Source organism: Solanum verrucosum, unplaced genomic scaffold, assembly GCF_900185275.1.
Source record: "Solanum verrucosum unplaced genomic scaffold, falcon-dt-bn FXZP01000088.1, whole genome shotgun sequence".
In the NCBI taxonomy this organism is placed as follows: Eukaryota; Viridiplantae; Streptophyta; class Magnoliopsida; order Solanales; family Solanaceae; genus Solanum; species Solanum verrucosum.
Genome location: NW_026020077.1, coordinates 1,963,795 through 1,979,862, shown reverse-complemented (window position 1 = coordinate 1,979,862; position 16,068 = coordinate 1,963,795).

Genomic DNA, 16,068 nt, shown 5'->3' with positions numbered 1-16,068 from the left:
TCTCTCCCTTGAATTCGTACATCGTTGTGTGTAAGGCACGAGCCTTGGTACTATTTGAAGCTTCTAGGGCGGTATTATCCCTCAAATTCCCTTTTTCTTTTCCGATTTCTTTCAAAATGGTACGAATTCGTACACTAGCTAGTTGGCAATCCTTATCTGTTATGGGATTTTGAAAATTCTCAAAGTCCCACATCGAAAATTTTCTCAAAATTTGGAGATTTTGGTGCTATATAAACCCGCTTCATTCACTGTTCAAAGGGGAGGTTTTTTGAGACCTGAGAGTACCCTTAAAAAGCTTGGGAATTCTCGGCTCAATAGTTCAAAATTTTGTGGCCGTTCGAGTTGAAAGAGGTGGAATCGTCTCCATCGAACTCGTCGTTCCGGTTCGCTGCCCAGAACCAGGTGACATTCTTATTCCCTTCCCTTCCTCTAAGCTTTCTGCTTTTTGAAATCAATAGTAGATTCCTATGTGATATGCTTGGTTAAATTTAGTTTTTCTTAGTCTTGTTATTAGTTGTTTGCTCTTAATTTGATTTTGATGTTGAAGTGTTGTGTTGATTTTCTTTAAGCGATTAAGTAGGACTAATTTAGTACTAAATAAAAGTGTTCAAACCTTCAGCTATTCAGTTTCAGTCTTGATAGGGGTGATTAAAATGTTGTTCAAAATTTTGGATTTAACTGTCAATTCTCCATGGATTTGACGTAAAAATTCTTATGCATTTCTATGCCCTGTTATTTTCTTTTTCTTAATGCTGAGGTCCTTTTGTTTGTTGTCTCAAGTTGTATGCTTAGCTGAAATCTCGTGTTGTATTTTTTCCACCATTTTCTAAATGTATGTTGATGGCTCTAATGTTCTTCCGAAAGTCGTTTGAAGCATGAACCTAATCTGAACTTGTAGATGTCAACTTTAGTGCGTAATCTCGTATTCCCTTTTATTTAAATGAAGTGATTTGTTCATCAAGTTTGTTTAAAGGAGTGAGGCTATTAACTATGTGTAGTTCTTCAACTCTTCTAGTTCGAATGCAAATGTTTAGCTTATTTAAGCCTTGATTCTGTGTTAGACGAGCTGATGCATATTTTACTACTCTAACACTGCTTGTGGTCTATTGTTCTTGTTACTCGGTATGATGTGTTTGAACTAAGTCTTAGGTGTGCTCGATGAAATTTTAAATAAGCATACCCTTCCTAATTCATTCTTTTGAGTCTTTTATTTTAAAAGCTATAAGTCGTTTCTTAATATCTTTTAAGTTACTTGTCTAAAAAAAAATGAAAATTGTTTCAATCTTAAAGGGACAATGTCACTACGTCAAATTAGATCTTAATCCCTCTTTAACATTGGGTTGCTTGGTCTGAAAATGCTATTTTGAGTTTGTTGGCTCTAAAGTTACTCATTTATCATGTTGCGGAAGTTTGTTCTCTGTTTTTTGCCAAAAGTTATTTATTTTTGAAATTTATTTGTCTTGTTGGAAGCAATACTAATAGGAGCATGCATAGGTTCTCTTTCAAGTTTGCTTTAGTTGTATTCCTTTAGTATCTTAGTCTATGTGTGTCTTAGTTTGAGGTCTGCTTTCGGATAATAATAGTTTAGAAAAGAAAGCTTGTGTTGCAATGTTATTATTTTCAGGTTCTTTAAGGTTCACATAAAGAAGTGTTCATTAGATTTTAAGTTTTTTTTTTAGTTCTTTGGATATTTTAGATTAGACAAAATATTTTTAGAGCGAAAATTTGTTATTTCTTGTTTAAACTTCCTCTGTTGTTTGTGGCTGATTTGTAATAAAGTTTACTCTAATGTCTAAACATCAATGTGTTTCCAAGCCATGATCAAGTGAAGGATTTGCTTTTTTATGTGTTCACATCCATGTGTATGATAGTGTTCACTGTTTTATTTTGTTTTATGTCATTTTGTATTTAGACTCTGTCCATTGTTAAAAAAAAAAAAAAAAGGGTTGCACGATTTCCTTTCCTCTAATTGTTAAATTTCAGTTTCTATGTTTTTTTTTTGTTTCTTATTTTGGTTTAATCATTATGAGCTTTTCAAAGCATTTTCCTTTAATATTTTCGTATGTTGATTAATATGTTAATCTCTTTTCTCTCTTCTCGGCATGACACTCTTCTATCGAGTCCCTTGGACTTCTCACTCTCTTGCATACTCTTCTCTCCGAGTCAACCTCCATCAAATCGTGAAAGAGAAGTTATTTTTCATTGGGTAAAAAACCCAAGAAATGAGGCAGATTGCAGCAGCCATAAAAGGCTGAAATTTTAGGGATTTTGGACTTATCCATTTGTTATCAAAGGCAGCAACACAGTAACAGGGTTACCGCAGCCTAAAAGGCATGAAATTCGAGTTTTTTTTTTGGACTTAAAAATCCACCAAAGACAGCAGCAGCAGCTGCCTCAAAGGGCTGAAAAAAATGAAGAGCAAAATTGGGTCATGACCCATAACGTTTTGAAGCAGCGGTACTACAATTTCAGCCCCGAAATGATCGAATGTGGACTGGAATTTCCAGTTGTTTGATTCACCGTTTATGTTACTTCCTCTTATTATCTTATTTGTGATGGCTAACTTTTTCTTAATCTAGATGAAATTCCCATGGATCTCTTCGAGTTTATGTTTATCAAAGTTTTCTTTATTATAATTGGTAGCATTTCAAATTTTCAAATTTCCAAAACTCGTTTTAAGTTATGCAAATTTAAGCTTATTAGAATAACTTAAGAACTTTTCATGTTCTTTCAAAAGCTTTGAATCCACGTTTATGAGTTTGAACTAACTATATAGTTCAAATTTTTGAATAGGACAAAATTGTTAAGATTTTTTTAAAAAAAATACTAAATTTAGTTGTCTTTAAAAATGTCTTAGGACTTTGTAAGAATAACTTAAGGATTTTCTATATCCTTTCGTAGTTATTAAACAAGGTCTTTTAATCAATGTTTATGAGTTTGAATCAATTGTATGATTCAAAACTTGACAGTGGTTAAAAGTTTTAAGTTAAGATTATTCTTGAGATTTTTTAGAAATATCAAAAGATTTTCTCTAAGTTTCAAAATAAGATTTTTATAAGTAACCCCCTTTTACAAATTAGCCAAATTTTTAAATTCGTCGGTCAACCGCGTATTAGCGGATTCTCTAAGGTGCCTAAACCCTTCCTTAGAGAATTATTTGAACCCTTACCCGACTCTGGTTTATTTAAAACATTTTTTTTTCTTTGAAAAATTTCCTTTTAAAATGGGTTTTCTTATTTTTTCCTAAAAATTAAGTGGCGACTTCCAAATTATAAATTTTTCCAAAACTCAACAAAAATTGCCAAAGTTGCGAAAATGGTCTCGAAACCTTAGTTTTTGAAATCGAGTCGTAACAATAGTCACTTTGAAGAGGCCGGAACCAATTTGAGTTATAAAAAGATAAAAGTGATCAAAATAAGTCTTTATTCTAGAAAGTAACTAAAATAGGCTTAGTTTAATTTTTTCTTCCGTTTTACCCAAAAATATAAATGGTAAACGTTAATATTTTAACGCTTGTATTTTATTATAAAACATAATTTTTTTGTACTTTATAAAGTGTAACTTTTTCTTACACTTTATAAAGTGTAACTTTTTTTCGTAACTTTTTCTTACACTTTATAAGAAAAGTTAACTTTCCTAAAATCTTTGAACTCTCCTTTCACTTTCGTCTTCTCAAAATCAATTTTATAACTCTGATACCCTGATCCCACAAACCAATCGCCCCACAACAAAAATGGAAGCCCGACATGCAACCCAACAATCCGACCCTATAATTTTTTAAAGTTATTTATTTCTTTTCATCTTATATTCATTGATCCATGATCAATATATAAATTAATGAAAGATTTGAAATGATGTTGTTGTTCTAATTTATTTAAAATTTCGTTTATATATAGTTAAAATCAAAAACATGATTTTTCTCTTAGAATAAGTGCTAATATTTTGTGAAGTAGTAATCTAGAATCGAGGAGAAAAGTCAAAATAAACAAATAAAATCTGCAATATTAAGGGTGTCAGATGGAGTTGATTAGAGTAGTACGGTAAATAAGAGATTTTGGAAAAGTTAACTTTTCTTATAAAGTATAAGAAAAAGTTGCACTTCATAAAGTGTAAGAAAAAGTTACATTTTATAAAGTGGGAAAAAAATTATTTTATGTTAAAATATAGACGTTAACAGACTAACGCCTGCCGTTTATATTTTTGGGTAAAACGGAAGAAAAAATATACTAAGCCTATTTTAGTTATTTTAAAAAAATTATGACTTATTTTGATCACTTTTCTCTCTTTATGGCTCAAATAGGTTCCAAACTCCACTTTCAAGGATAACAAATCTATCTATCTGGCTACATTTTATATTAAAAGTATGAAAGTTATTGAATGGAATTTTTGTCCTTTTTTTGTTAAAAAACTTTACAGATAAAATTATTATTTATTATTATTATTATTATTATTATAAGGGAAAAAATCTAAATTATAGAAGATAATTAATTGCCTATTTTTAATATTAGGAGAATAATTAATTTTTTCTTTTTAGTGGAAAATTCATTAGACGTAGAATTTATTTTACACAATAATATTTTATTGGAAAACCTAAAAATTACTTACAATTTAAATTCATTTTATATAGATTTTATTTATTCAGCTTTAGGAATCACTTTAGAATTAGGATTTCTTTAACCAATTACGGAATATTACATACGTATGTCTCTCTTTATTTAGGTTTTAGAGCATTCTTTTCAAAAAAAATAAAATTATATATCAATACTTGTAGACACGTAATTTTTGACCGAATTTAAGGTATTACACCATTTTTAGTACATAAATATTGCTTTTATATATAAATTAAATATTTTATTTTTCATCGTATTTTAGTAAGTTTATTTTAAAAGATTGAAAAACTACAAAAAATATATGTTTTCTTTTAATTTTAATAAATAAGCTAGTATTTTTTAATTATATTTTTAGACTAGCTATTTGACTTTTGTTAGTTTAAAAAATAATTAAATAATATTCTTATTATATTATATTATTTTATAAAATAAAGATAAAAAATAAACCTAAAACTAACCTACACTACCCCATTAACCCCTTATACTACTACCCACTCCACTCACAACCCCACCATCTGCACACAACACACCACACTCCCTCACACGTACATCCACACACCCATTCCCACAACACACCACCCCCTATCCTACATATACGACCCATTCCCAGAAACAAAAAAGGGGGATCAGAAAAACAACACACAATACACAACACACACACGAAGAAAGGGAAAAAACAACAACTCATATTTTATTTATATTTTTTCTTTCACTCACAAACAAAAGTTGAGGTCGAGGTTCACTTTCGTGGTTTCGAGTTCGTGGTTCCTTATTAGGATTGCTTCTTTTTTTGTGAATTGAATTTTCGCAAGAGGTACTATTTAATTTTTATTGTATAGTTTGATTTCATGATTATATAATATTTGATTCTAATATGATATGAAGTTGCTCGAATTTTATGTGTGTTTAATTTTTATATTATAATGTTGAAATATAATTATTTAAATCTTACATATCGCTAACAATGAAGATCTTTAGAATGTTGAAATTATTTATTTTCATATTTAAGGAAATATTCTTAATCTAGTATATTGACAACTATTATAAGAATAACTCATTGTATGTTAATTTTTTATTATTATTTGTTAGTTCATTGTGACGGCATACTATATCTTTGACGAATGCTTTTGTTTTATTTTTGTGTTGAATTTGTTCATTAAAAAATATTACAAATCTAGTTAGGATATTATCATTTACTGATTTAGTGTTTATAGTATATGTACATTTTCTTAAGAATATGCGGATGTCTCTTACATAATAAATGTTCATAGTGTTAATGTTAGGCAAATTTAGACCATAAAAATAGTTTCAATTAAGAATGTGGTTACACATCTTTTTGAAATACTTTAAAGAAATTTAAGGATGTAGTGATACACCTTTACCAAATTATTCTAACAAATATTTTATTTAATTAAAATCAAGATGTGAGACATAACTAATATTTTCTTATAACGTTATATGAGTTTTATGACTCGTTTCAACAGTCTGTTTCGATTAAGAATGTGGTTACACATCTTTCTTGAGACATTAAAAAATAAACTCAAGGATGCGATGACGCACCTTGTCCACTAATGTAATTAACTTCATTAATTTAAAGTAGAGACTCAAAGACAACATTATTAAGTGTAATGGGAGGAAGGCAACTATGCATCTAAATATCAAGACCAAGAATGTGGTTACGCATCTAGGTTGAGACCAAGTAAAAGTTCAACAGATAAAAAATGCAAGCAAATCATGGCCTATAAAAATATATCCGAAAGATAGTTATAATAAGTATAAGTCAATAAAAGCGACCGTGCTAGAACCACGGGACTTGAGGGATGCCTAATACCTTCCCCTCGGTCAACAGAATTCCTTACCCGAATTTCTAGTTCGCAAACCATATAAAGAGTCATTTCCTTTTAATTAGGGATTAAACAAAAAGGTGACTTGGAACACCATAACTCAATTTCAAGTGGCGACTCTGAAAAATAAAATAATCCCTTTTCGAAACGTCACTTTAATTGGAGAAACTCTATTTTTCAAACACTTCGTTTGGGGAAAAATAGGGGTGTGACAGCTGGCGACTCCGCCGGGGAATAACCAGAATTCAAGCTTTGTATATTTGACTTTTACTTTATTTTATTATATTATTTCATTGGATATATTGTTTTGATGACCTAATGTGCTACTTGCTGCTCATTTATCGCTTTAATATTATTGAATTATATATAATTTGTCTTCTCGTACACCATCTGAGTCTCTAAAAATAGGATAGTAGGGAATGCAGTTATGCATCCCAATTTCTTTTGAGATAAAGCTGGAGTGTCTAGGCACCCAGTGAAGGATTTTAGTCACACATGTTAGGCAAGGTTGGACCAGCAATGAAGTCGGAATAGCGCTGCTACCGATAAGTTGCCCCTCCTTAGCTCGAGTTGTCTACTCGGGTAAGTCAGTCTAGATACCTATCTTATTCCGGTTTGAACCTAGTAAAACTAGAACATAGACACGGTTATCCCTAGAAGACTCCGATTCATGTGACTTAGTGAGCCTCAAAACAAGAGTTGGGTCCGTCCAGGACAAGTATCCCTCTCTTGCTTGACCACTTAGCTCATTTTATGTGCTACATGAAAATGCATTTATTTGAAAGTTTCTATAAGTTGACTCATTTTAGTATGACTAATGCAATGGATATTTTTTTTAATCTTTTGATCTTATTTTTAAAAAAAAAAAAAAAGAAGAGAAAACACGAAAATATTTCTTCTTTTAGAAGTAATTATACATTTCTCAAAATAAAATAAAAAATTTGCATTACTTAATGAAAAGAATAATAATATTTTTATTTAGATTTTTTCATACAGTTTGTAAAAAGAAAATTCAAAATATTTTACTTTCATAATACTTTGAAAAGTTATATTTGTCAAAAAATAAAAATTTAATATCTTAAAGTTTTTTACTGTCCAATCTGGACGAACTACGCACACCTGATTCTCACCTCAATGAGATACGTAGGCAACCCTCTTTGGGTTCGGTGATCTTTATTCAAAAATAAAAAATAAAAAATCATTTTTCAAAAGTTAAAAAAAATAATGGAAAACAAGAAGCTTTAATCTTTATCAAAAATAAGTTTTTATTAATTTTCTTTTAATAATTCAAATAATAAAAAAAAAACTAAAGAATTTTATCTCAAAGCTCTAAAAAAGAAAAGCTTAATTATTGAGTTTTTGAAAAAATATGCAAAGATCTTTGCAAGCGTGTTACATATGCAATCTCAAACGGATTTGATCAGTGCATTATTAAAAAAAATAATTATAACTGAAGAAGGTCTAACCGTAACAAGCATTGTTATCTATGCACAATTAAATTAAGGTGGTTGATTTGTGGTTAAGCTGGCATCTCATCCCTATAATACAAGGTCAAAAGGGAATAAGAAAATGACTCACAAAGACGGAAATGAGTCGGACAATGATGAGGTCCAGAATCAGATGATGTCACAAGAAACAGTGTCAGCCGAAGAGATAAGGATACTAAGACAGCAAATGACGGAGATGTACGAAGCTTGGATGAGTGGACAAGCTCCACCGCCTTCAATCCGTGACTATCTAAATATAAATATGTCACCCCCTGTCCAAGTATCGATAAGTGATCCAATTTATCCACCTGGATTCGGTCCCGCATCCAATGTAGCTGGAACTTCTACGGTGCACCCTTTGAATACGCCTATGACAAGTAATCCACTATTCATTTCAACTGCGCCGACTAATGTCGTTCAACAACCTATAATGGAGCCAAAATCCAACAACGATCCTCTACTTAAAGTTCAATATCGAGATTATACTCCTGAATTGACTTTTAAAATTCCAAGTTCTTACCCTCACACTCATCAGTATAGTTCCCATGTTGAAGCTGAAAAAGTTGTTAAGAACGAGGAACATGAAGAAATGGCTAGAAAAATGAAAAGTTTGGAACAGAGTGTAAGGGATATGCAAGGATTGGGAGGTCACAAAAGTGTCTCGTTCAATGATTTGTGCATGTTTCCCCACGTTCATCTACCCATCGATTTTAAAACTCCAAAGTTCGAGAAATATGATGGACATGGAGATCCTGTAGCTCATTTAAAGAGATATTGTAATCAATTGAGAGGGGCTGGAAGCAAAGAAGAATTGCTCATGGCTTATTTTGGAGAAAGTTTGATGGGAATTGCCTCAGAATGGTTCATAGACCAAGATACTTCTAACTGGCATACATGGGATGATTTGGCTCGATGTTTTGTTCAACAATTTCAATATAACATTGACATAGTTCCAGATCACACTTCACTTGTCAACATGAGGAAGAAGACCACTGAAAATTTTCGTGAATATGCTATTAGGTGGAGGGAGCAAGCTGCTAGGGTTAAGCCTCCAATGAAAGAGTCTGAAATGATCGATGTTTTTCTTCAAGCGCAAGAACCAGATTACTTTCATTATTTACTTTCCGTTGTTGGAAAAACATTTGCTGAAGTTATTAAGATTAGTGAAATGGTGGAAAATGGCATCAAGTCTGGAAAAATTGTAAGTCAAGCTGCCTTGAAAGCTACAACACAGGTGATTAAAAATGGATCAGGAAATTTTGGGGGAAAGAAAATAAAGGAGGATGTAGCAAATGTTGTGTCAGGCACACAAAAAGGTCTAAGGGGTCCACCTTAGCAATCGGCACCACCTCAATACCATCACTATCTCCCTATGCAAGACACACAATATTCTGTTGTTCCACCTCAATATGCGGTTTACAATGCACAATAATATGCATACCCACCAAACTATCCTCAATGGCGAGCGCCAACATATCAAAATGTTCACTCTTCTTCTCAAAATTTTCGAGCACCTTATAATCTTTGTGCGAGACAGGGATTTGGAGGAGGTCAAAGGCCTAGAAACAATTTCACACCAATTGGAGAGTCTTACACAAGTTTATTTAACAAGTTGAAACATTTGAAGATAATAGAGCCGATTCCTCAAAATTATGTGGATCCACATGCAAAGGGTTTCAATCCTACAGCACGATGTGCATACCATTCTGATGCTCCAGGGCACAGTATTGAAGATTGTCGTAATTTTAAAAAAAGGGTGGAAGAGATGATTCAAACAAAGATGATTGTGGTTCAAAATGATGACCCCCCAAATGTTACTAAGAATCCTCTACCGGCGCATAGTGATGTACACTTTATCGAGATGATATGTGATGACAAAGAATATGACAATTCTAAAGAAAAGACAATTGAAATTGGTAGAGCTTTTACGAAGGCTAACATGCAAAGCAGTGGCTAAGAAGTTCAACTTGGTGATTGTGAGACACTCTTCTTTTCTCTAAAAAGAGTGTATAGATAGTTTATTTTGTCATCATTTCTGCTATGCAATCATTTTTATTTTTAGTAAGTCAAATCTTTCTATCATTTCTCTTATGCGTTTGTTTGTTTAGTCTTGTCGTAGTTTGAGTTTTGACCTAAATTTAGTTTGTTGTCTTGTCACCAAGTTTTTTTTTAAAATTTTTAATATAATCTTTATTCTGTGTCACTTTGATCCGTTCTATGTGGCATTACACATATACATCTCTTTTCAGTTCAATTTTGTGACATGATATGCAAAAGGATTTGGTCAGATCTTAAGATTATATCTAATCATGAAATGAATACATCCAAAAAAAAATAAAAAAATTGTTTTGAGGAAATGAATAAAGGACTTAGACACCTTGATACTTCCTTTAGTATCAAAAAAAAAAAAAAACCATCTAACTTGACATGTCATTTGTTGTCAAGAAGGCATTACTCAAATGGAGATTCTCAGCTGACAAACATGCAACAAAATAATATATATTCATCAATACATATGTTGCAAAGAAATATTGTATGATTTTCACTTCACATCTTAAAGGGATTTGCTTGTATTTGACATTTTTAATAATTGATATGACGAAGGCAATTCATTCTACTATCCAAACACCATGTAATCCTTTGATATCCCTTTTGAGCCTTAATTTTATTTTCTTTCACACCCCTCTTTTGGAATCAAAATACAGTACAAAAAAAAAGGGTCAAGAAAAGAGAAAAGTGAAAAAAGAGTTGAAAAAAAAGGAAAAAAGGAAAGGAAAAAAAAGAAAGAAAAATTGGAGTGAAAAAAAAAATCCAATAACAACAAAAAACAAACTTTCTGAACTACGTTCGACCTGATTCTTGCTTTGACAAGATACGTAGGCAACCTTATTTTGAGGTTCGGTCCAAACAAAAAAAAATCTAGAAAGTCCTCATCACAAAAACTGGGGCAATAATAATAATAATAATAATAATAATTATTATTATTATTATTATTTTATTGTATTTTTGTAAAAAGAGTCGATTTCAAAAGTTGTAAGTCTTAACTCTGTTACGCAATATCTTTGAGCTTTCATTTTAACCCTGTCCAAAAGCCACGTTACAATCCAAATAAAGACCTTCTGATCAATTTTTAACAATGACAAGTCAAGCAAGCTTTCAGTGTTGATTATATAAGGAAAAATGTTATGTCACTCGCATAAGGAGTGAAAAATGAGAGAATCTTATCGATGAAAATCCTCAAAATCCCTATAGGAGATCATTTGAGTCGAGAGAAAGTAAAAAATGAGAGAGTCATATTGGTGAAAACCCTCAGGGCACCGTAAGACGATAGTGAGTGAGAGATAAGAAAAAAAAAAGACTTGTTAGTGAAAACCTTTCAAGGCACCACCAGTCAAGTGTTAGTCATAAATCTAGTGCAAAAGTTGGATTATAGAAGTCTGACTTCAAAGTTGAAAGTTTGACAAAGATAAAGTTTAGATTGATTGGACAGACCAGACCATTTAATCCAAAAAGCATGTCATGATCATTACAATTGACCACCACTATCAATGGAATCCATTTATTTTTATTTATTTATTTTTTTTTATTTTTTTTTCTTCTTAAAAGGATCAAATATTATTTCTTCTTATTTTGCGTCTCGCTCAATTCAATCTTGAGATAGTCTTCATTAAGCAGGCAGAAAATGATTTCAAAATTGCTATCATCTCTTCAATTGCACAAAACATAGTTTGATTAGCCCATCAATCGTGACATGATTCAAGAAATAGTGATATGCATAGTAACTTGTCAGCAATTAACAATTTTTGAATACAAGGTTCAATTATTGTTGAAGGGTGGAAACAGTATAACAAATTTGAAGTTGGAAGTTCTGAACAACTAGAGATGTTTTCAAGATTATCAAGGTGAGCTGACTAGCAAACAAAAGCAGTCAATCTCAAGCTAAAATTAGCTTCAAACATGGCAACAACAGAAGCAAGTATCCTCAAAGCCGATGCCACAATCGACCACCATTAAAAAAAAAAAAAAAACATAAACTTTCTTTTGTTTCTTTTCTAAAACAGGGAAATATTCCTTACGTAAAAGATATCTTGAAGACCCAAATTTGTTGCAAAAAAATAAAAAAATTATTGCATTGTTTCTCCTATGATAAACGTTTTCTAGTGTGAGACAATTATTTTTATTTTATTTTATTTATTTTTTATTTCTTTACTAGGATAAACATTTCCTAATATAAGACATTTAAAAACTAAAAAAAAAAAAGGGGGATAAAATATTGTGGTGATTTTATTTGATGATTCTGTTAATTGAGATCTTCCTAAAGTACTGAGATTTAGTTTAGCAGGACCCTCCTACATAATGAGATTTAGATTAGTAGGACCCTCCTACATAATGGGATTTAGATTAGCAGGACCCTCATACATAATGGGATTAACAGGACCCTCCTACATAAAGGGATTTAGATTAGCAGGACCCTCTTACATAATGAGATTTAGATTAGTAGGACCCTCCTACATAATGGGATTAGCAGGACCCTCCTACATAATGGGATTTAGATTAGCAGGACCCTCCTACATAATGGGATTAACAGGACCCTCCTACATAATGGGATTAACAGGACCCTCCTACATAATGGGATTTAGATTAGCAGGACCCTCCTACATAATGAGATTTAGATTAGTAGGACCCTCATACATAATGGGATTAGCAGGACCCTCCTACATAATGAGATTTAGATTAGCAGGACCCTCCTACATAATGGGATTAACAGGACCCTCCTACATAATGGGATTTAGATTAGCAGGACCCTTCTACATAATGGGATTAGCAGGACCCTCCTACATAATGAGATTTAGATTAGCAGGACCCTCCTACATAATGGGATTAACAGGACCCTCATACATAATGGGATTAGCAGGACCCTCCTACATAATGGGATTTAGATTAGCACGACCCTCTTACATAATGGGATTTAGATTAGCCGGACCCTCCTACATAATGGGATTAGCAGGACCCTCTTACATAATGAGATTTAGATTAGCAAGACCCTCCTACATAATGGGATTAGCAGGACCCTCTTACATAATAGGATTTAGTTATTTTCTCCTAGGTAAACACTTCTTACTCTGAGACATTATTTTTTTTTATATTTTTTCTCCTAGGATAAACGCTTCCTAATCTGAGTTTATTTTTGAAAATTTACATTTGCTAATAACTCACAAAAATTTTCCAGTGAAAACTGGGGCAAAATTTTTGTTTATTTCTTTTATTTGTGATGGTTTTCAGGGTTCTTCAAGCGAAACATGGATTGGAAATTCAAGAACAAAGTTTCAACTCTTTTTCAGAATGATCAATTTCATGATAGTCAGAATCAGTTTCTTCAATGCATATAATAGCCTGACTTCCTAACATCTATTTTTATTCAGCTTCTGATCAAGAAAACATGCAGTTATTCAAGAACATATTCAAATTGTCATTTTGAAGAGTGCCAAAAACACACTCTAAGCGGCAAGTTAAGCCTCAATCCAATTCAAAATCAAGACATTCACCCAAAAATCAAGGTGATATCTGAAAGTAAAGACACAAGTGAAGACTCAAGAGAAGCTATATAGATAGGAGCTTGTACTTTTATTTTCCTTTTGACTATTAGCTTTCATTATTTTTATTTAAGGATAGGAACCGCAACTTGGAGCCTCGACAAAACCTCACTTAACTTCAAACTCATCACCTCATCTCTTTGAACTACATGTGACCTGATTCCCCTATAACCCGGGATATGTAGGATGTCCAAAACTAGGACTCGGTTGCATATTTTTCTTTTCGAATAAGAGTCCATTCAAAACTTGTCACGTTGTCTACTTCTTTGTCTGAAAACTCTTCGTGTTTCCAGTCAAAGAGGGGCAAACTGTAGACACGTAATTTTTGACCGAATTTAAGGTATTACACTATTTTTAGTACATAAATATTGCTTTTATATATAAATTAAATATGTTATTTTTCATCGTATTTTAGTAAGTTTATTTTAAAAGATTGAAAAACTACAAAAAATATATGTTTTCTTTTAATTTTAATAAATAAGCTAGTATTTCTTAATTATATTTTTAGACTAGCTATTTGACTTTTGTTAGTTTAAAAAATAATTAAATAATATTCTTATTATATTATATTATTTTATAAAATAAAGATAAAAAATAAACCTAAAACTAACCTACACTACCCCATTAACCCCTTATACTACTACCCACTCCACTCACAACCCCACCATCTGCACACAACACACCACACTCCCTCACACGTACATCCACACACCCATTCCCACAACACACCACCCCCTATCCTACATATACGACCCATTCCCAGAAACAAAAAAGGGGGATCAGAAAAACAACACACAATACACAACACACACACGAAGAAAGGGAAAAAACAACAACTCATATTTTATTTATATTTTTTCTTTCACTCACAAACAAAAGTTGAGGTCGAGGTTCACTTTCGTGGTTTCGAGTTCGTGGTTCCTTATTAGGATTGCTTCTTTTTTTGTGAATTAAATTTTCGCAAGAGGTACTATTTAATTTTTATTGTATAGTTTGATTTCATGATTATATAATATTTGATTCTAATATGATATGAAGTTGCTCGAATTTTATGTGTGTTTAATTTTTATATTATAATGTTGAAATATAATTATTTAAATCTTACATATCGCTAACAATGAAGATCTTTAGAATGTTGAAATTATTTATTTTCATATTTAAGGAAATATTCTTAATCTAGTATATTGACAACTATTATAAGAATAACTCATTGCATGTTAATTTTTTATTATTATTTGTTAGTTCATTGTGACGGCATACTATATCTTTGACGTATGCTTTTGTTTTATTTTTGTGTTGAATTTGTTCATTAAAAAATATTACAAATCTAGTTAGGATATTATCATTTACTGATTTAGTGTTTATAGTATATGTACATTTTCTTAAGAATATGCGGATGTCTCTTACATAATAAATGTTCATAGTGTTAATGTTAGGCAAATTTAGACCATAAAAATAGTTTCAATTAAGAATGTGGTTACACATCTTTTTGAAATACTTTAAAGAAATTTAAGGATGTAGCGATACACCTTTACCAAATTATTCTAACAAATATTTTATTTAATTAAAATCAAGATGTGAGACATAACTAATATTTTCTTATAACGTTATATGAGTTTTATGACTCGTTTCAACAGTCTGTTTCGATTAAGAATGTGGTTACACATCTTTCTTGAGACATTAAAAAATAAAATCAAGGATGCGATGACGCACCTTGTCTACTAATGTAATTAACTTCATTAATTTAAAATAGAGACTCAAAGACAACATTATTAAGTGTAATGGGAGGAAGGCAGCTATGCATCTAAATATCAAGACCAAAAATGCGGTTACGCATCTAGGTTGAGACCAAGTAAAAGTTCAACAGATAAAAAATGCAAGCAAATCATGGCCTATAAAAATATATCTGAAAGATAGTTATAATAAGTATAAGTCAATAAAAGCGACCGTGCTAGAACCACGGGACTTGAGGGATGCCTAATACCTTCCTCTCGGTCAACAGAATTCCTTACCCGAATTTCTAGTTCGCAAACCATATAAAGAGTCATTTCCTTTTAATTGGGGATTAAACAAAAAGGTGACTTGGAACACCATAACTCAATTTCAAGTGGCGACTCTGAAAAATAAAATAATCCCTTTTCGAAACGTCACTTTAATTGGAGAAACTCTATTTTTCAAACACTTCGTTTGGGGAAAAATAGGGGTGTGACAATACTTTGTTACTTAAATAATTACTAGTAATTTGTACAATTTTGGTTTTGAATAAAAAATTCATAACAGCAAATTTCAATGAAATAATCAATCAAATAGGTTAGGCTATACCAATAAAGATTGTGGTGTAATGATAAATAATATTCATTCTTAATCAAAAGACTCAAATTTAAGCCTCATTAAATATGAAGTGACCTTTTTACTTTGATTTTAAAAACTCTTAAAAGTCCAAAATTTACCTCATTAATCTCAAATGTCACTACTCACTCTGTCCCATCAAACTTATCAACAACCTTTGTCAGCCAAGTATTTTTAGCACGTC